This window comes from Suricata suricatta, chromosome 1 (genome assembly GCF_006229205.1).
Source record: "Suricata suricatta isolate VVHF042 chromosome 1, meerkat_22Aug2017_6uvM2_HiC, whole genome shotgun sequence".
NCBI lineage: Eukaryota > Metazoa > Chordata > Mammalia > Carnivora > Herpestidae > Suricata > Suricata suricatta.
Window position 1 is genome coordinate 53,234,171 of NC_043700.1, and position 21,223 is coordinate 53,255,393.

General features: G+C 34.6%; 1 protein-coding gene and 1 pseudogene across 1 annotated transcript in view; both read right to left on the reverse strand.

The window, feature by feature from the left end:
* Window positions 1-21,223, reverse strand: part of GALNTL6 (polypeptide N-acetylgalactosaminyltransferase like 6) — a 1,123,375-nt gene that overhangs the window by 651,211 nt on the left and 450,941 nt on the right. The gene's annotated exons all lie outside the window — the stretch shown is intronic.
* Window positions 20,872-21,223, reverse strand: part of LOC115291263 — a 669-nt pseudogene continuing 317 nt past the window's right edge.

Here is a 21,223-nt window from a genome sequence, read left to right on the forward strand (position 1 = left end):
AGATGTCGTCTACAAAACAACAAAAAGCAAACAACTCCAAACAAACAAAAACAGGTATATGTTGAAAACTGATATGATTCCAAGATCGTTTGAGTAAATATTACTCTACAGATTTACCTATGTAACATTTTTAAAATTCTAATAAACCTTGCTGTTATCAATTATAAATTGGAATCAGCCCTTTACGTGAAATGTTAGAATCAGTGTCCTGTCTGCTGTGTTTAAAATGGTATTAAAGATGTGAGATATTTTAAAGAATCAGATATAAAAGTTAACACTATCTACATGTATAGGTGTTAGACAGAAGTATTGTCTTACAAATACGTGTCTCATTCTATGTATTCAAGTCAGATAGAATTTAATACGGAAATTAGGTGAGTCTCGTAGCACACCTGGTATTAATCCTCCAGATGAAATGAAATTTTATTTAGTCTGATATTCCTATAGATATTATTTTTTTTTTACTGTTTATGGAGAATCTACTATATGCAGCACTGGATAAAGAAATGGGAAATATGTATAGCATGACCTCAGGCCTGTAAAAGCTAGAAATACATTCTGACTAGGAAGTCATAGGCTCCTATGAAGTGAATGTCTGTGTCCCCACAAAATTCTTTTGTTGAAATCCTAACTCCAGATGTGAGGGCATTGAGAGGTGAGGCCTTTGGGAGAGGATTAGTCTGTGAGAGATTAAGACTCATGAATGGGATTCATGCCCTTATAAAGGAGACCCCTTGCTTTTTCTCTCTGTGAAAACACAGCAAGAAGATGGTCCTCCATGAACTGTCCAACTACCAAATTTACTGGTCCCTTAATTTTGGACTTCCCAGTCTTCAGAACTGTGAGAAATAAATTTCTGTTCTTTATAAGCCCCCCAGTCTATGGTATTTTGTTTCGGCAGCCCAAACAGACTAAGTCAGGACTAACCTATAAAACAGTTGTTGTGACAAAGAAGCATGGTATTTGTAGAAGTGAATGAACTGGCATTGTCCTGCAAGAATTTCAAAACTGGTAAACTGAGGAACTTTATATGGCTTCAAAACTCCAACTAGAAAAAGGGAGTTTTCAGCTCAAAGCTGAAGGGCAGAGGAAGATTTACATTGTTTTAAGAGGTTTTCGGCGGGAGAAAGTATGTAGGAATTGAAGTGAGGTCTTGCAGAGGGCACTTGTGGGGAAGACAACTGGGTGTTATATGGAAACCAACTTGACAATAAAGCATTAAAAAAACTTATAAATAAAGCACTAGCAAACATAATAAAAAAACAGACGAGATTTTTGAAACATGATGTTTGGAAAATAATAAATCTATTTAAATAGATTGAAATCCATAAAATAAAATACTGACACATAAAGTAGAGTTTTGTCAGAGGGAAAAAATGCTAGTGACAGTTTAAGGTACTTAAACTTTGTTATTAGCCATAATTAGAATATAAGAAGAACAAAAGGGAAGTGTTTTAGCACTTTTCCTGAGGGGCTTGAGGCTATGCAGTTAGAACCCTCAAGCCTTTGCTCAAATATACTTTTCTTAGAGAGATTTTTCACAATCAACCCATCTTAAATCAGTGTACCCAGCACTCCATGCCCTACTTCCCAAATCTACTTTATTTTCAACATTCATTGCTTTTCTATCATACATTACTCTTCCAAATTTATTAGTTGACTATTAATTTTCAAACCTGTTAACTGACTACCTACTCATTGGGATGTAAGCCGGGACTTTTTGCTCTTCCCTAGCATGTCCCCAGAAAGTAAAACAGTGCCTGAAACATAGCAGATAATAAATATTTTGACTGGTATATAAATAATACAGTGATGGGGCTAGAAACTAAATTATGCATATCACATGTACTACCTTTGACATCATATTTAAGAGAAGAAAGTAAAAACATCACTGTGATTTTAAATACAGATGGAATAATTGATAAGACCATTGAGGGAAAAGAATATGTCTTGATATCTTTAGGTCAGGAAATATTAGCATAATGCTTATCACATGGTTTGCCCCCCAAATTACTTGTGAAATGAATAAATGGAGAATGAATTAATGTATTTAAGAATGCGATCCTATGAGAAGGATAGAGGATACATCTCAACGATATAAGATCTTTCAGCAGACAGGAAAGGTATCAGGTAAGCAGATAGAAAGAAGGGCCACAGGCATAATACAGAGAGGTGGTAATTAGGGATTCTAAATCTGGTTTGGTATGGCTGGAGTGTGGTTTTTATAAGGTGGAGCAGTGAGAGACATAGCTGGAAAGGTAGTAAATTACTGTATTATTATTTTGTTTTGCATTATGCTGGAAGTGGTTGACGTCCTAATCAAAGTGAAATATAGTAAGTCAGTAATCAGTACTGAAATCTCTAGGGTAACAACAAATTCACCCAAAACCTACAAAATAAAACATAATAAAAATAAAATAAGGAAAAATAAAAGAAAGGAATAAAATTTAAAAACGCTTTTTGTAACAAAAAAGCATAAGTGGATGAATTAAAAATTATATAGTGAATGAGACTTAGAAAAACCAAATAACAAAACTTAAATGAAATAGTTTATTTCTTTAAAAGAAACTTCCCAAAATGAAAAGAAGACATTTACTACCAAAATAATCCTGCATCTGTTTAAAAAAATTTTCTTTTCTTAAATTCACATTAAACATTTACTGAATAAATAAAAGGCAGATTTTATCTTTTTAAGTGTTTTTTTTCTAATTTATTGAGATATAATTGACATAGAACCTTGTATAAGTTTAATGTGTATGATGTGTTGATTTTATATACTTAGATCATGAGAAATTATCATCACCATCTTATTAGCTGACACCTCTACCACTTTTCTTTTTGTAGTGAAAGTGTTTAAGATCTACTCTCTTAGCAACTTTCAAATATATAATACACTATTAACAATAATCACCAGGCACATTAGATTCCCAGAACTTACTTATTTTATAGCTGGAAGTTCATATCTTTTGATCAATATCTTCCCATTTCCCTCATGCCACAGTTCCTAGAAATTACTATTCTAAGTATATAATTATAATTAGCAATTACTATCCTAAGTATATAATTATATAGGTATATATAATCCAAAACCACCAAACTAATAGATATACGATATCATACCATATTTGTCCTTCTCTGATTTATTTCATTTAGCATATATAATGGATTAGTAGTCAGCCACAAGAAAGGAGGATATTTTTCTATTTATGACAACATGGTTTGATCCTGAAGGCATTATGTTTTAAAAAGTTTAAAATTCTAGGGGCACCTGGGTGGCTCAGTCGGTTAAGAGTCTGCCTTCAGCTCAGGTCATGATCTCCCAGCCTGTGGGTTTGAGCCCCGCATTGGGCTCTGTGCTGACAGCTCAGATCATGGAGCCTGTTTCAGATTCTGTGTCTCCCTTGCTCGCTCCCCTTCTCTTGCTCACACTCTGTCTCCCTCTCTTTCTCAAAATAAACTTTAAAATTGTTTTCAAAAAAAGTTTGAAAATTCTAGGCCCACAATGTTTCACTGATGAACTTTTCTAAATATTAAAGTAAGAAACAGTTCCCTTTTTACATAAATACTTTAGAAATGAGAGACACACTTTATATGATACTGGTATAAACCTGGTATCAAAATCAGACAAAGGAATTATAAGAAACGAATCCATTGGAGCTATGTCTCTCATGAGTATAGGTTGAAAATCCAGCAAAATCAAAAGTAGCAATTTGAACCTGTCAATATTTTAAAACACATTATATCATCACCAACTGAAATTTATTCTAGAAATGCAATGTTGGCTTAACATTAAAAATCAATCAATATAATTCAGCAGTCCAAATTAAAATCATGGGAGTTTTTCTTCTTGGTGGTGGTGGTGGCAGTGGTAATGGTGTGTGTGTGTGTGTGTGTGTGTGTGTGTGTGTGCGCGCGCGCGTGTGTGTGTGTGTGCGTGCGTGTGTGTGTGTGTGTGTGTGAGGTGCTGTGGATAGTGAGATGGAGGACCTCAACTGAGAATAAATTTGGAAATGCAAAGAGCCTAAAGCCCCCAAGACAATATTAAAGAAGAAAGGCATAGTTGGAGAAAGTTAAAACTATAGACATTTGGTTGTAAAATAAGCCAGAACTAATTTGGTTACATCAAAATGATAACATGAACATAAAGACACATATATGAAAGATATTTCAAGGAACAATTCTAGTTTATATATACGTATTATAATACCTGTCATTACTAGTAATAATGTTGTCTCCATTTTCTGATTATAGAAATTTGTTTTTAAGAAAGAATACTTGTCTTGCAGAGCCTAGGTGGCTCAGTTGGTTAAGCATATGACTTGATTTTGGCTCAGGTCATGATCTCACAGTTCGTGAAATTCAGCGCCGTGTCAGGCTCCACACTGACAGAATGGAGCCTGCTTGGGATTCTATTTCCTCCTGTATCTCTGCCTCTACCCCCTCAAAAAAATAAATAAACATAAAGAAAAACAAAAAGAACAGTTGTCTATCTAACATCTAGATATGAGTAAATTTTATTTAAAAAATTTTATATATTTTTTATTTACCATATAAGAGTGAAATAACAAGATGTTATTATATTTATCTGTGCACAGACCTTTAAAGTCAAGATAACATAAATCTATGTACACAAATCAAATGTTGTTGATAAGAATTTACTACAAAAAATAAAAAAATAATTTAAAAATAGATCTGTTTGTATAGAAATCCACTGTTCTATTATTTTCAGCTTTCATTCTGGGCTTGTTGAAAGGTTTTATTTCCTAATTACGTAGTTATTCTCTGAATTATCACAAAAAGCTTCATTGTCTGCAGCCAATGCAGGGGAAATTATGTTAAGAAATATTTTGCCTCAACATCCCAATTACTTTAAAGCTTATTTAGTTTCATTCATTATTGGTGTGTTTTCTATTTACATAGATATAATTATAAGCTTTTCTTAGTCATTATGGACAAATGATAAAGTGTCCTTTAAGTCTTGTCCAAAAGGCATGTGTAATTTATATATTATAAGATTTCTGCCTTTTCTCTCTTCCCTCCCTACCCTCACATCCTCCTAAAGGGAAGTGCTTGATTTAATCCCCATGCGGTACATTCTCCAGAAAGTGACAACTATTTTTTTTTTTTATGGATTCAAACTAAATGGAACATTACTGTCAAATGTGTCTGACTTCGTCTGTTAGCATCTTCCTTTATGTAAAAATCATGAACTGTCAGAGTGTCATGGGTTGGACGTTTTTACCACTTCTGAAAAAATGAGGCAGCACAATCATGAAGTATTCCATATGTCATTTGAAGCATACAGAGAAGCTGAGATAAAAATCTATCAAAGAGAGTGGAAAGAAATATAAAGAAATTAAAGAGGCCACTGGTAAAAGGACAAAATTGTATGAAAGCAGCAAAAGAAAAAAAAGTTAGAAAAGAGGAGTACAAGTGAAGACAAGATCTGGGGGATTTTCAATAAGTTGATTCCAAGCAAAAATGGAGTAGATTTTTGATTTATAAAATAAAGTTAATTTTATAATCTGTTAGTAACATAGTATATAGCTTAAGAAGACAACTGAAATTATACTGCATGATGAGGGAAGTACAAAGTTTGTGATCCTTAATAAGCTCAAGGAAAATATTATTTTGGTTAAATATTAGCAGGTACCCTAAAATGATTGTGACTTTTAGATTAAGTGAATGATGAATATATGTCCCATGTCACACTTAAAATGGTTTCTACAGAACAATCAACATCTTATGTTTTGATTACAAATGATAACAAATAACTTAGAAGAGTTTATTCCATTTATAATCAAACTTTACATGATACTGAGGGACCAGTGAATTCTTAATAGATTATAAAGGAGAATGCATGGGAAGAAATGAAAACAATGTTCCTTGCTCTTTTCATTCAAAAGTAAAAACACTACAAACATCAAGTTCACAGTCAGGGCCAGGGTAGTTAAGGTATGGTTAAGAGAAGGGTGACTTTGTATATCAAATAGACAAAAGAAGGCAGCTCAAAAGATTTGTACTAAGAGCTATGTGCAATAAATAATTTTTATTTTCAATATGATTGGATTTACATTTCTATGGGGCCAGAAAACACTTTCAGCTTGCTCACTGAAGTATGTCTCTCTCCCTCATGTCTGTAGTAATGGAATGAAAAATTATCAGTGATCCATGTCTCATAAACTTCCTATTTTTCCAACAACTAGGGGAATAAAGAGGGCATAGACTGCAGAAAAAATGCAAATAAAATTCTAGAAAAGTTTTTGAGTGAAGGGATTTTAATGAAATATAGAAGTGCTTTAGAGTAAGTTCTTAAAAGATAACTAAGTTCAAATTCAATAATATCAGAAATATCTAAATTTTAAACTGATCACATAGCTTACCTATGTTCATACTAAAATTTTCTACTATTTTCATATGTATTTTATTATATTTTTTTTATTTCACAGAAAATTGATTAACTGTATCAGGCAACTAACTGCATTACTTCCGGAAGGAACGATTTGTGTCATGTCAATGCTCTTCTTGGAACGCAACCTTCTTGGACTGAATCCTGATCCCACACCTCATTCAAGGAATTCTGTTGTCTGATTAAATCATTCTGGAAGTGGAAACTGAAAACTGCTTCTTAAAAAACTGAATTTTATCACTGTGAACCTAGATAAAGCACACCCATGCAAATTTAGCTTATTCTTTGGAAAACCTAGTAAGCCTTTCCATTTCAAACTGTTTCCATGTGGATTCCTGATAAATTTGACTTCAAAAACCTCCTCTTTTTCTGCTTAAGGAACAGATTTGTTTTCAGATGTCAAGGAGTTTTTTGCTTGCTGGTGTGTTTGTTTTAATTTTCTTCAAACTATAATCTATATTAATTCTTTTTCTGAAAAATCATAATCTAACTTACAGGAGGTATGATAATGATTAAATAAACAATATGTATTATAGGGCTCTGCAAACTCTTAAGTCAAAATAAAATAAAACTTTTTAGTAAAACATGATAATTTTACAATTTCTTCTCTTTAATTCTTTCACATACCTCTTTCCAGCATCAATTTGGCCAAATTTTAGATTAAAAAAGAAATTTTACTTTGTTAAAACTAAAACTTTCCAAATGAATTGAAATATCTCAATTTTTTAAAATCAAGATTTATTTCCCTTTTATTAGCTAATAGTGTTTTATAGGGCTCAACTATACTTCTCAAAGATTTTTTATTTTTTTATTTTTTTATTATTTTTTGATGTTTTATTTATTTTTGAGACAGAGAGATTCAGAGCATAAGCGGGGAGGGGCAGAGAGAGAGGGAGGCACAGAATAGGAAACAGGCTCCAGGCTCTGAGCTGTCAGCGCAGAGCCCAACGCGGGCTCGAACCCACGAACATGAGATCATGACCTGAGCCGAAGTCAGAAGCCCAACTGACTGAGCCACCCAGGCGCCCCTCAAAGATTTTTTTAAAAGATCTTTGTCATTTTTATAGAAATGGGAAAAAAAAATTTTTAAAAAGGGCGTGGCGCCTAGATGGCTTAATTAGATAAGCATCCTACTCTCTCTTGATTTGGGGTCATGGGATTGAGCCCTGCATCGAGTGTGGAACCTACTTGGAATTCTCTCTCCCATGGTCTCTGTCCCTCTCTCCCAGTATACTCCAATAAATAAATATTTTTTAAAATAAGGTACTCACAATTAAAAAAAAGAATTAAAAATAAAAGGCATTCCAAATCTTATCATTTATCATTAATCATTCAAATATTAGATATATTTATTTATAAACCTTTCTCTGACTATATCAAAGGATGATTATTTTTGAATGACTGTATAAAGCCTGAGCCATTCTATGCATAGTAGTTCAATTTTTATTATTTCAAAGGATTTTATTTTTATTTATTTATTTATTTATTTATTTATTTAAATGTTTTTTATTTATTTTTGAGAGACAGAGAGAGATAGCATGAGAATGGGAAGGGCAGAGAGAGAGGGAGACACAGAATCCGAAGCAGGCTCCAGGCTCTGAGCTGTCAGCACAGAGCCTGATGTGGGGCTTGAACCCATGAACTGTGAGATCAAGACCTGAGCTGAAGCCGGACGCTCAACCGACTGAGCCACCCAGGCACCCCTATCTCAAAGGATTTTAATTCAAACATTCCCATTAAACTTAGGAACATAAAATCTTCCAATAAAATGGTGATTTGAACATACACATTCTTTTTTTTTTTTTTTTTGCATTCGTTCTGGACCTCACAATAAAACATTAGAAGACAATTAAAAGATTAGCGACCTAGACCAAAGATGAGAAAAAAAGGGAAGCTATCAGCATAAAACAGATAAACTCATATCTGTAAAAAGTGGGAAGAAAATAGGTACATGCTTACTGATAAATCAAGGGGAAAAAACATAGCCAAGTTGCACATGGACAGGAGAGGAAACAGGACGGCACTGTAGAAATCCAATGGACGTGTCAAGAACAGCTATTGAAAAGGGTCATATTGAAATATAAAGCTTATATTGGCAGAATAACTGAAGTTCTGTACACTCAAGAGTCAAGACTAATTTCGTTCCTCTTTTGTAGCAAAACTCCAACTCAGCTTTGTGTTCTGTGATAATAACAATGTTCTTTTTAACAAGCATTATGAATCAACTAGCTTTTAGAGCTATGCCACAAAACTCAGTTAAAAATAAAAACAGAGGTGCCTGGGCGGCTTACTCAGTTGAGTGTCCAACTTTTGATTTCAGCTCAGGTTATGATCCCAGGATCCTAGGATCAAGCCCTACATCAGGCTCTATACTGAGCATGAAGCCTGCTTAGGATTCTTTCTCTCTCTCCCTTTGCCTCTCTTCCCTCTCCTACTCTCTCCCTAAAATAAATAAATTAATAAATAAACATAGTTCCAGGATCTTAATATACAAGACTGGCAGCCAAAAAATATCACATATTTGCATTAAGAAACCTTTACTGCCTTCAAATTTTTGATATACTTTTTTCATAAAAATCTAAAAGTAACCTTGAGAGATAAATGTCCCATTGACATTTCTTGAGAGAAATTATGTGACATGATGATATATTTTATAAATAGAAGAGAAACAAAAATCAAATCTTTTATATTTTGTAAATTACAAATGAATTCTTTGTTCTCCATCTCACTTCAATACTTTGTTCATAAATTTTGTTAAAAAAACACCAAATTCCTCATACTGTAATTATTAGGGTGATGCCAAAGGAACAGTATCTGAATGAACCAGATTATTGCAGACAAGTTAGCTCTTTTTTTCCCTTCCTAGTATGCAGTGCTCCTTCTCCAAATTCTTAAATTCAATGGGAATTTTATACTTTGAAATATATGCTTATAAGATTTATGTGGCAATCTGTCACATAGCCTAAAGAAAAAGGGCCATTAGTGAGAACTCATTACATATAAGTTTACAGGCCACATCACACTTATTTCACTCTAAAATATGAATTTCAGGTACATTTCTCTTCTGTTAACTCATCAAGAGTTGTAATATACAGAAGCCAAAAAAAAATCTGCCAAAATCATATTCAAACAAAGTCAATGTTTATTATGGGAAGAAAGGTTATAGAAAAACAACTCAAGGAATATATTTAAAAAGTAAATAAATTTAAAATAGGAATGTTTAAAATCATTTTAGACCTATCATAACGTGTGTAAAACAAGCTATCAAAATTTTAGAACAGGGGCACCTGGGTGGCTCAGTCAGTTAAGCTTCTGACTTCGGCCCAGGTCATGATCTCACACTCACAGTCTTGTGAGTTTGAGCCCCTAATCAGGCTCTGTGCTGACAGCTCAGAGCCTGGAGTCTGCTTCGGATTCTGTGTCTCCCTCTTCCTCTGCCCTTCTCCTGCTTGTTTTCTCTCTCTCCCTCTCCCTCTCCCTCTCCCTCTCCCTCTCCCTCTCCCTCTCTCTCTCTCTCTCTCTGTCAAAATAAGAAAAATTAACAGTAGTTCACAAAGTTATCTGTTGAGATTCATTTGTACAAATGCAAACTATGATTAATATAATTGTGATCAACTCTTTGATCTTCACAAGCAAACACTGAGTGTATAATTCTAATGGATGCAGCATCCCCCACCATCATTTATGCCTTTCCAGTTTACTCAGGGAGTGAGGTACTTTCATATTAACTGTGGTGAAAGCAGGAATAAAATGCAATTTTAAACAAATTGCTGAAATTGTTGCATGTCATGACTGTGCTATGTTAATGGATTTTAGGGGTGGAGGACAAATATGTAGGCACTGTGTTATACATCAACCTCTCCTATGAAAAAGCTGTAGAATTCATTGAGTTCTTTCACACTTCTACCCTCAGTTTCCTCATTAAAATTTTTTTAACGTTTATTTATTATTGAGAGACAGAGTGTGAGCATGGGAGGGACAGACAGAGGGGGAGACCCCAAATCTGAAGCAGGTTCCAGGCTCTGAGCTGACAGCACAGAGTCCGACGCGGGGCACGAACTCATATTCCGCGAACTCACAAACCGCGAGATCATGAACTGAGCCAAAGTGGGTCACTTAACCTACTGAGCCACCCAGGCACCCCTCAGTTTCCTCATTTGTAAAGAACAAAAGGCATGACTAGATATATTATATCTAATTTCTACACTAGCTTCAAATCATTCAGTTATTTTTTTTTCTAAATCACCACATATTGGATATTTCACATTTTTTAATCTTTATTTTTTGGAGAGAGAGAGAGAGAGAGTGAGAGAGAGAGCGAGCACAAGTTGGGGAGGGGAAGAGAGAGGGAGACACGGGATCCAAAGCAGGCTCCAGGCTCTGAGCTGTTAGCACAGGGCCTGAGGCGGGGCTCAGACTTACCAACCATGAGGTAATGACCTAAGTAAGCCCAAGTCAGACGCTTAACTGCCTGAGCAACTCAGACACACCACACCTTAACTCACATTTAAGAGCTGAATTTGACAAATAATACTTGAACCTTCAAGTATTCTTAACCTCAAAGGAAAACTTATATGACTTAGTCGTAGAGTCGTATAGTCAATCTGTTACAAGAAATGAGGTTATTGTGGGGCTGACGTCTGAGACCCTTGAAGACAGACTGAGGGCATGTTGAGACACAATACACACTTCTTGCCTGATTGATTAAAACATAAAATATAACTGAAGGTAAGGAAGCAAGAATAAACTATTTAAACATACTAGGTTCTTTACCATAATCAGCCACCAAAAGATATATACAACTAACTCTTGAACAATGTGAGGCTTAAGGGAGAAATACCCACATAGTAGGAAATTCATGTATAACTTCTGATTCTCCCAAATATAACTACTAATAGCCTACTATTAATTGGCCTGAAGCTTTACCAATAATACAATCAATGAACACATATTTTGTATGTCATGTGTATTAGATACTGCATTCTTACAACAAGATAAAGAAAAGAAAATGTCTGCAACAGCAGAGAGGATATATTTACAGTACTGTAATGTATTTATTTAAAAAAACTTGCGTAGAATTGAATCCATGTAGTTCAAACCAGTGTTGTTCAAAGGTCAACCATATTCTTGTTGATTTTTTTAATCAAAATCAACAGATACATATGGTAGTCTCATACTGAGTTAAAGAAGACACTATTGTATGATCCAAATACAAATAAATGAAAGGTTTTCTCATGAAAGTTATAATTCATAGTGGTCCAAATAGAATTGTTTCCACTCGTCAATCTCAGAGGAACTCATTAAATTACTCTCTCCAGATAAAGCAACTTGATCCCAAAGCAGAGATAAAAGAATAAGTCCTTAGACCCATAGTTGCAATGTTTTTCACCCCAAATAAAGCAGGTAAAATAATAAAGAATAATCCATCATAAAGGGCCAGAGGAAAGAAAAAGAAAGTTGTGACAAAATAAACTGAATCCTGGAATAAAAACCCAATATTTTCCAAAACGATTTAGATACGAAGACAAAGACCTACAAAGCATAAATTGTAAGATAACTCGCTAGTAACTACATGGGTAATAATAAGAGGTCTGTAAAAGAAATTAAAAACCTTATTGTGAAAGGAAAGATTCTTTTTATCTTCTAAGAAAGGTGCTGGACCATATACCTACTCACTTACTGAGCTTTTAGCTGTGCAGAGATTAGGGAAATCTGAGTTCATGGTTCTTTGTTCTAGTTCACCTAATGGCTCATGGCCAAGAGAGTTTGTTTTGTTGCACTGGTCTCTGAGAGTGAATCTCGGCTAAGTTTGTGCTTGCCCACAGGGCCTGTAGCTTGTCATCTCACTTGAAATGATGATTCATTTTGAGGTTGTCAAAATAATAGGTTTCGGAGATATCTGTCAGTTCCATAATTCTCACATGTGTTCTTTCCAAAACAATTTTGTCATTAAGGAAAAAAGAATGTAATATGAGAAAAAAATCTTTTTTATAATGTCAGTTAGGAAGGTAAATTGTGATAATTACCAGATAACACAGAATAGGGAAATAATAATTAAAACACTATGATATTTTCAAATGTGAGGAGGAAATGATCCTTAAAAGAGAAACTCATTATAGAAGGTCACTTAGAGTGTAGTCAGGAGACAATTAAAGACTGATGATGAGCAGTTGATCATAACATCTCTGCATAATAAGAGAATGAATGTCTCAAAAGGACGTAGCAAAACTTAGAGAACAAAAGTCTTACCTTTTCTTCATAACGAATCTTATCCCTTTATCAACCTAATTTTGATGTTCCACTTTTAACTGGTGGTTAAAAGAAAAAAGGCATCAAATCAATGAAACTTTGTGCATATGGAAGCATTAATCTTTTTCAGAACTTGTTATCCGTAGCAACATCTTTTAATATTTTGATATGATATGATATTTTAAATATAGAAATTTAAATATTCATGAAGGACAACCATAGGGCCACTAAAGGATAACTATAGTCTTTGCCTTCTAGAAGTTTTTAAATAAGTGCATAAGCAATGTTATCCCCCTATCAGATGGTGAACAGAATAGAGGAAGAAAAAGAAAATGCAAATAGGAGCTGAAATTGGCATTTTAATTATTGCTGATATAATCATTGAATTTTCATAACTCGACCAACTGATGTCTGAATTATCAAAATTTTTTATGTGAGTTCTATGTCTAATTTGGCAAATCCTTGAGTTAAAATTTGCTGTCAAAAATGAGTCAAATAATTTTCTGATCAGAAGTTTTCCTTTTTAATGTTTATTTATTTATTAAGGTTTATTTATTTACCTAGAGAGTGTGTGAAAGTGTGAGCTAGGGAGTTGCAGAGAGAGAGGAGCAAGTGAGAATCCTAAGCAGGCTCTGCACTGCCAGCGGGGAGCCTGATAAAGGGCTTGAACTCACAAACTGTGAGATCATGATCTGAGCAGAAGTCAGAGGCTTACCTGAATGAGTCACCCAGGAGCCCCACATAACTTTATAATACAATTCATTCATTCAGAAAAAAATTATTATATACCCATTACATGCTAGAATTTGTAGTAGGACATAGAGAACAGACATGAAACATAGATGGTTCCACTCCGCATAGAAATATCCCACGTAGGGGAATGGGTTATGATAAGGTGCTTAAGTACCAAGAATATTCTAATTAAATAAATCTCTCTTCTAAAAATTTAATTTTTTTATAGCTGGATGATTTACTACTTCTATTTTGGGAATAACACCATGTTATTTACTATTTCTTTATTCTCTTCTAGCCAGAAAATAGTTATTTTTTTTCTTTCAAAAAATGTAGTTCTTTCAAGCTTTATTATTGTATGTATATTAGGAAGCAGCAGAACGATTCAGGATCAAGTTTTTTTCCACTTTTAAAACTGAGTTGTGAAGTCATTTCTGTGCCCTAAGAGAAAAAAATCCATTTGTTCTTTTAAGAATGGACCCTGTGCTTCAGGGCTTGGAAATTGCCGATCTTTTCATTTTTTTGTTTTCTATTGTTCTCGATTCCCCAAGGTTCTGGACGCTTCTATAAAGTTCTCAAGCTCAAAACTCCTTCTTGTCAGACTTCCAGGGAAGATGGTTTGGTAGATCCTAAGCTTACCTCATTCCATGAATACAACTAGATAAGAGCCATATCAGCTCAAATAACAAAGAAGACAAGTTGAAGACGGGCATAGCAGACTCTCCACAGCTAAATGTAGAGAAAGGGCCACAACAAAGAGGGTAGGAAGGGCAGAAAAGTGGTTGGGACATTCATAGCAGGGAGGGAGGCTGAGGGTGCAGAGAGGGGAGAGAAACAGACTCACATGGGAGTACCTGCAAGGGAAATACGAGTCCTCATAACATTTGGCTTTAAAAACCAGATGGGCTGAATTTCACAAGTTCTTACAATCAGTGGAGATTAAAACCTGGAAATTTAAAAATCAGCAGGCTCATGGGAGAGCCAGGAGGAGAGAAGATCTTGAGTCCCCACCTGTAAAGAGACAGCACAACAAAAAGTCCTCTGGAGATACAGCATAGAAGTAGCACTTTGAAAAATGCCTGGGGTATATGGGAGGGAGATTTTCTTACTAATCTGAGGTTATGCGCTAGAGGGACAGGGCTTGTTGGAAGACTCTCCAGGAACAAAGGACCTGGTGGAGGTGCCATTGCCCTTCTCTGCTCCCCAGCATAATCATGTGACACCTGTGGGAATCAGAATGGCACTAATACTCTCTTCTTAACTTGCTAACAGTGCACCTCACCTGCAAGTTCTCCTGTGGGGCGCTTCCCCTCCAGCCAGGCCTTGGTTCCACATTCCCTCTCGCAGAGGACTTGCACAAACTTTGCTAACACCACATGTCCCCACCCCTACCTGCATGCTCTTGTGGATCCATCCCCTCCGACCTTATCTGCCTCTGTCACTGGCAGCTACAGGTCCTCTCCTACTGATGTGCACCCCACACCCCACCCTGTAGCTCAGTGCTACTGAATCTCTGGCAAATGTCTGGTCTGACTCAATCCAAGAAAGCCCCAGACTAGCCCACTGATAACAGAGTGACCAAACCCTGCTCAAAACAGACAAAGAGAGCCATTGCAAATGACTACATTGAAGGCAAAAGTGGATCAGCCACAACAGTAGGGCGCACACAACACACATAGGAGACACCCCTTAAGTGCTAGATTCTGGTGAACAGGGCATATTGCACTGCAGGGCACTATAGGACCTCTTCCTCTAAAGAGGTCTAATGACCACTACTTTAGGAGATGTACCTAAATTTCCTAACACATAGAAACAAACAGGGAATTATACAAAATAAGGAGACAGAGGAGTATGTCCCAAATAAAAGAAAAGGACAAAGTCATAGCAAGAGAGATAAATGAGAGTATGATAAGTAATATGCCTGCTAGGGAACTTAAAGTAATGGTCATAAAGATGCCCATTGAACTTAGGAAGGGTAGAGACCCTCCATGAGACCCTTAACAAAGAAATAGAAGAAAACATGAAAGAGAATCAATCAGAAATGAAGAACTCACCAAAGGAAAGTAAAGGTACACTAGATGGAATAAATAGTACACTTGACAAAGCAGAAGAACAGATAAGCAACCTACATTCAGGACAGAGTAATGGAAAGCAATCAGGCTAACTAGGATAGAAAAACATAATAATAAATGATGAAAACTGACTTAAGTAACTTAGTGTTATTCCAAGAGGAATAACATTCACATTACAGGGATCCCAGAAGGAGAAGAGAGAAAAGGTGGCAGAAAATTCATTTAAATAAATAATAGTGGAAGTCTCAATCTGTGGAAGGAAACAAAAATCCAAGTCCAGGAGACACAGGTATCCCCCAATAAAATAAACCCAAGGAGGTCCACAGCAAGACACATAGTAATTAAAATGGCAAAACACTGTGATAACTAGAGAATTTTAGAAGCCACAAGAAAAAAGAGAACAGTTACATCAAGAAATACTCCTTCAGGCAATCAGCTGATTGCAGACCAGAAGGGAGGGGCATATGTTCAAAGTGCTGAAAGAACAAAAAAAGCCCCCTGCAGCCAAGACTACTTTAGTCAACAAGGCTATTATTCAGAATAGAAGAGATAAAGAGTTCTCCAGAGAAACAAAAGTTAAAGGAATTCTTGACCACTAACTTTTCTATAAGAAAAGTTAAAGGGGACTCTGAGTAAAAAGGAAAAGTCTATAAGTAGGAATAAGAAAAGTTGGAAATATATGCAAAGAAAGCAGTAAAAATAAGTGGACCTACAAAAATCGAAGGGTTCACAGAATAAGAAGACGTAAATAAATATATAAAATCCCTAAAACATGGGGGGAAGAGGAATAAAGAATGGGTTGAAACTTGTGTTTTTCAACTTAATATAGATTGCTATATACATAAAACATTATACTCAAACTAATGGTAATCACAAATCAAGTACCAAAAACATATATGCCAAAAATAAAGAGAAAGGAATCAAATATATCACTAGAGGAAGTCAACAAACCATGAGAGAACAAGAGAAGAAAGAAACAGAGAAGAACTACAAAAAACATAATACAAGCAACAAAATGGAAATAAGTACGTAATTGTCAATAATTACTTTGAATGTAAATTACTTTGAGAGTACGCACTCCAATCAAAAGACACAGAGTGACAGAATAAATAAAAACGCAAAACCCATATATATACACATTTGAGACCTAAAGATGTACGCAGATTTAAAGTGAAGGGATGGAAAAGGATCTATCATACAAATCGAAGTTAAAAGAAAGCCAGGGTAGCAACACTTATATTTGACAAAGTAGACTTTTTTTCAAAAAAATTTTAATGTTTATTAATTTATTTATGAGAGAGAGAGAGAGAGAGAGAGAGAGCAAGGGAGGGCAGAGAAAGAGGGAGACACAGAATCTGAAGTAGGCTCCAGGCTCTGAGCTGTCAGCACAGAACCCAACACAGGGACTAAATTCACAGACTGTGAGATCATGACCAGAGCCGAAGTTGGATGCTTAATCAACTGAGCCACCCAGCTACTCCAACAAAATAGACTTTAAAACAAAGATTACAATAAGAGAAAAAGAACAGCACTATATAACCATAAAAGAAAAGTCCAACAAGAAGATATAGCTATTGTAAATATTTATGCATCCAACATGAAAGCACCTAAATATATAAAGCAGCTAATAACAAACATAAAGAAACTAATCGATAGTCATAGAATAATAGTAGGGGACTTTAACATCTCACTTACATCAATGGGCAGATCATTCAAACAGAAAACCCGACAAGGGAAGGTTGTTTTGAATGACACTTTGGACCAGACAGATATAACAGATATATTCAGAACATTCCATCATAAAACTGAAGAAGACGCATTCTTCTCAAGTGCACATGATCATTCTTTAGGATAGATTACATATAAGGCCACAAAACATTATCAACAAATTCAAAAATATTGCAGTCACAACATGCATCTTTTCTGACCACAAGGCTATAAAACTAGAAATCAACCACAAGAAAAAAATCTGAAAAGAGCACAAATAGTCAGAGGCTAAATAACATGCTACTAAACAATTAATGCGCCAACTGAAATATCAAATATCAATAAAAAATACATGGAGACAAATGAAAATGAAAACATAATGGTCCAAAATCTTTGTGATGCAGCAAAAGCTGTTCTAAAAGAAAAATGTATAGCAATACAAATCTACCTCAAGACACAAGAGAAATCTCAAGTAAACAACTTTACACCTACAGTAGCTTAAAAAAGGAACAAAACACCAAACCAATAGAATGAAGAAAATACTAAAGATCAGAGCATAAATAAATAATACAGAAACTAAAGGAAAAGAAAAAAGATCAATGAAATCAGGAGCTGACACTTTGTAAAAAATCAACAAAATTGATAAATCTTTAGCCAGACTCTAAAAAAAAAGAGAGAGGACTCAAAGAAATAAGAATCAGAAATGAAAGAGGAGAAATAACCGCCATCACGAAAATACACGGACTATAAGAGAATATTATAAAAAATTAAATGCCAACAAGCTGGATGACTTAAAAGAAATAGATAAATCACTAAGAACATATAACCTGCCTAAAACAAATCAAAAAGAAATAGAAAATTTGAACAGACTGATTAACAGAAATGAAATTGAATCAGTAATCAAAAAACTTTCCATAAATAGAACTCCAGAACCAGAAATCGTGAAAAGTGAATTCTACAAAGATTTAAAGAAGAGTTAATAGTTATTCTTCTTAAACTATTACAAAAAAAATAGAAGGAGAGCTTCTTAGTCATTTTATGAGGCCAGTATTACCCTGATACCAAAACCAGATAAGATATTACAAGAAAGAAAGAAAGAAAGAAAGAAAGAAAGAAAGAAAGAAAGAAAGAAAGAAAGAAAGAAAGAAAGAAAGAAAGAAAGAAAGAGAAAGAAAGAAAGAAAGAAAGAAAGAAAGAAAGAAAGAAAGAAAGAAAGAAAGAAGAAAGAAAGAAAGAAAGAAAGAAAGAAAGAAAGAAAGAAAGAAAGAAAGAAAGAAAGAGAAAAATCTATGGGCCAATATATATCTCTGATGAACATAGGTGTAAAAATCCTTAACAAAATATTTGCAAAAAATACAATACATTTAAAAAAACATCATTCAACACAATCAAGTAAGTTTGTTCCCAGGATGCAAGTGTGGTTCAATATTTGCAAATGAATAATATGATCCATCATAACATGAGAAAGGATAAAAACCATATGATCATTTCAATAGATGAAGAAAAATCATTTGATAAATGATAACACCCATTCATGATAAAAACCCTCAACAAAGTAGGTTACCTCAACATAATAAAGGCCATAAATGAAAAACCCACAGTGAACATCATATGCAATGGTAAAAAACTGAGAGCTTTCCCCCTGAAATCTGGAATAAGAAAAGGATATCCACTCTCACTGCTTTTATTCAGCATAGAATTGAAAGTCCAAGCCACAACAATCAGACAATTAAAAGGAATAAAAGGCATCCAAATTTGTAAGGAAGAACTTAAAGTTTCACTTTTTGCAGATGACATAATACTATATGTAGAAAACCCTAAAGATTCTAACACAACATTACTAGAGCTGATAAATGCATTTAGTAAAGTTAAAGGATACAAAATCAGTGTATAGAAATCCATAGCATTTTTATACACTAATAATAACATAATAGAAAGAGAAAATAACAAAACAATCCCATTTATAATTGCATCAAAAATAACTTAAAAACTAGGACTAAACTTAACTGAGAAGGGGAAAGACCTGTATTCTGAAAACTATATAACTTTGATAAAAGAAATTGAAGGCAATACAAAGAAATGGAAAGCTATTTCATGCTCATGAATTGGGAGAATGAATATGATTAAAATGTCCATATCACCCAAAACAATCTATAGATTTAATGCAGTCTTTGTAAAAATACCAACATTTTTCACAGAACCAGAAGTAATCCTAAAATTTGTATGGAACCACAAAAAAACCCTGAATAGCCAAAATAGTTTTGAAAAGGAAGAACATAATTGAAGTTATCAAGATTCCAGATTTCAAGATATACTACAAATCTGTAGTAATCAATACAGCATGGTATTGGGATAAAAACAGACATATAGGTAAGTGGAACAAAATAGAGAGAAAGCCCAGAAATAAACCCAAAATTATATGGTCAATTAATCTTTGACCAAGGAGGCAAGGATATGCAGTGGGAAATAGAGTCTCTTCAACAAACGATGTTGGAAGACTGGGCAGCTACATTCAAAAAAATGAAACTGGACCATTTCTTTCACCATGCCAAAAAAAAAAAAAAACCCTCAAAATGGAATAAGTACCTAAATGTGAGACCTGAAATCATAAAAATCCTTAAAGAGAACACATTGGGTCATAGCAACATTTTTCTAGATAGATTTCCTGAGGCAAGGGAAACAAAAGCAAATATAAACTTTTGAAACTATATCATAATATAAAGTTTTGCATAGCAAAGAAATGATCAACAAAACCAATGAAAACCAAATGAATGGGAGAAGACATTTGCAAATGACATACTCAATAAAAGGTTAGTATCCAAAAATACACAAAGAACTTATACCACCCAACACCAAAAAAAAAAAAAAAAAGGCAACTAACAAATTTTGGGCAGAAGACATGAACAGACATTTCTCCAATGAAGACATACAGATGACCAACAGACATGAAAAGATGTTTAGCATCACTCATTATCAGGGAAATGCAAATCAAAAGCACAATGGGATATCACCTGACACCTGTCAGAATGGCTAAAATCAAAAATTCAAGAAATAGCAAGTGCTGGCAAGGATGTAGAGAAAGAGGAACCCTTGTGCACTGCTGGTGGTACTGCAAGCTGGCGCAGCCATTTTGGAAAACAGTATAGATGTTTGTCAAAAAATAAAAACAAAAATAGAACTTCCAAATGATCCAGTAATTGCACTACTGGATATTTACCCAAAGAATATAAAAACACAAATTTGAAAAAAATATATGCAGTCCTATGTTTATAGCAGCATTATTTCTATTAGCCAAGTATAGAGGCAGCCTATGCCCATGGATAGATGAATAAATAACGAAAATGTGCTACATACACACACACACACACACACACACACACACACACACTGCAATACTATTTGGGGATGAAAAGAATGGAATCCTGCCATTTGCAACAATGTGGATGGAACTAGAGAGTATTATGATATACTTAATAAGTCAGAGAAAGACAAATATGATTTCACTCATGTAGAATTTCAGAAACACAACAGATAAACACAGGGGAAGGGAAGAAAAATAAGATAAAAATAAAGAGGGAGCCACATCAGAAAAGACTTTTTTTTTCAATTTCAAAACAATATAGAAAATGAGTGTATTTAACCATACTCAGCTCATAACAGAGCAAATGGGTAAGGAGAATAATTCATGATATGGTGTATTACTCTATGAACTGGCAACAGATAAAGTTGGCAAAGGCAGGCACAGGACCTCTATCTTTAGAGTGTTAGAACCGAGGGGCTCCATAGTCATCTGGCATCCGCTCTCTGTTGTACCTATGGTTAGAAATGTACATGATGGGAACTCCAGGGATCTTTCGGATCCTTCGTTTAAGGTCCCGGTCAACTGTGGCCACAATGTAACACTTGTGCTGAGTCACTCTCTGTACTAAGCAGTCATCTGCATAGGTTCCTTTGTGTGTGCATGGTAATCGTTCAAATCTTGGATCCTTGGCAATCCTTAGAGCCACTCGATACTTTTGCCCCAGTTTCTCAATTTCAGCCATTACACAGTCAG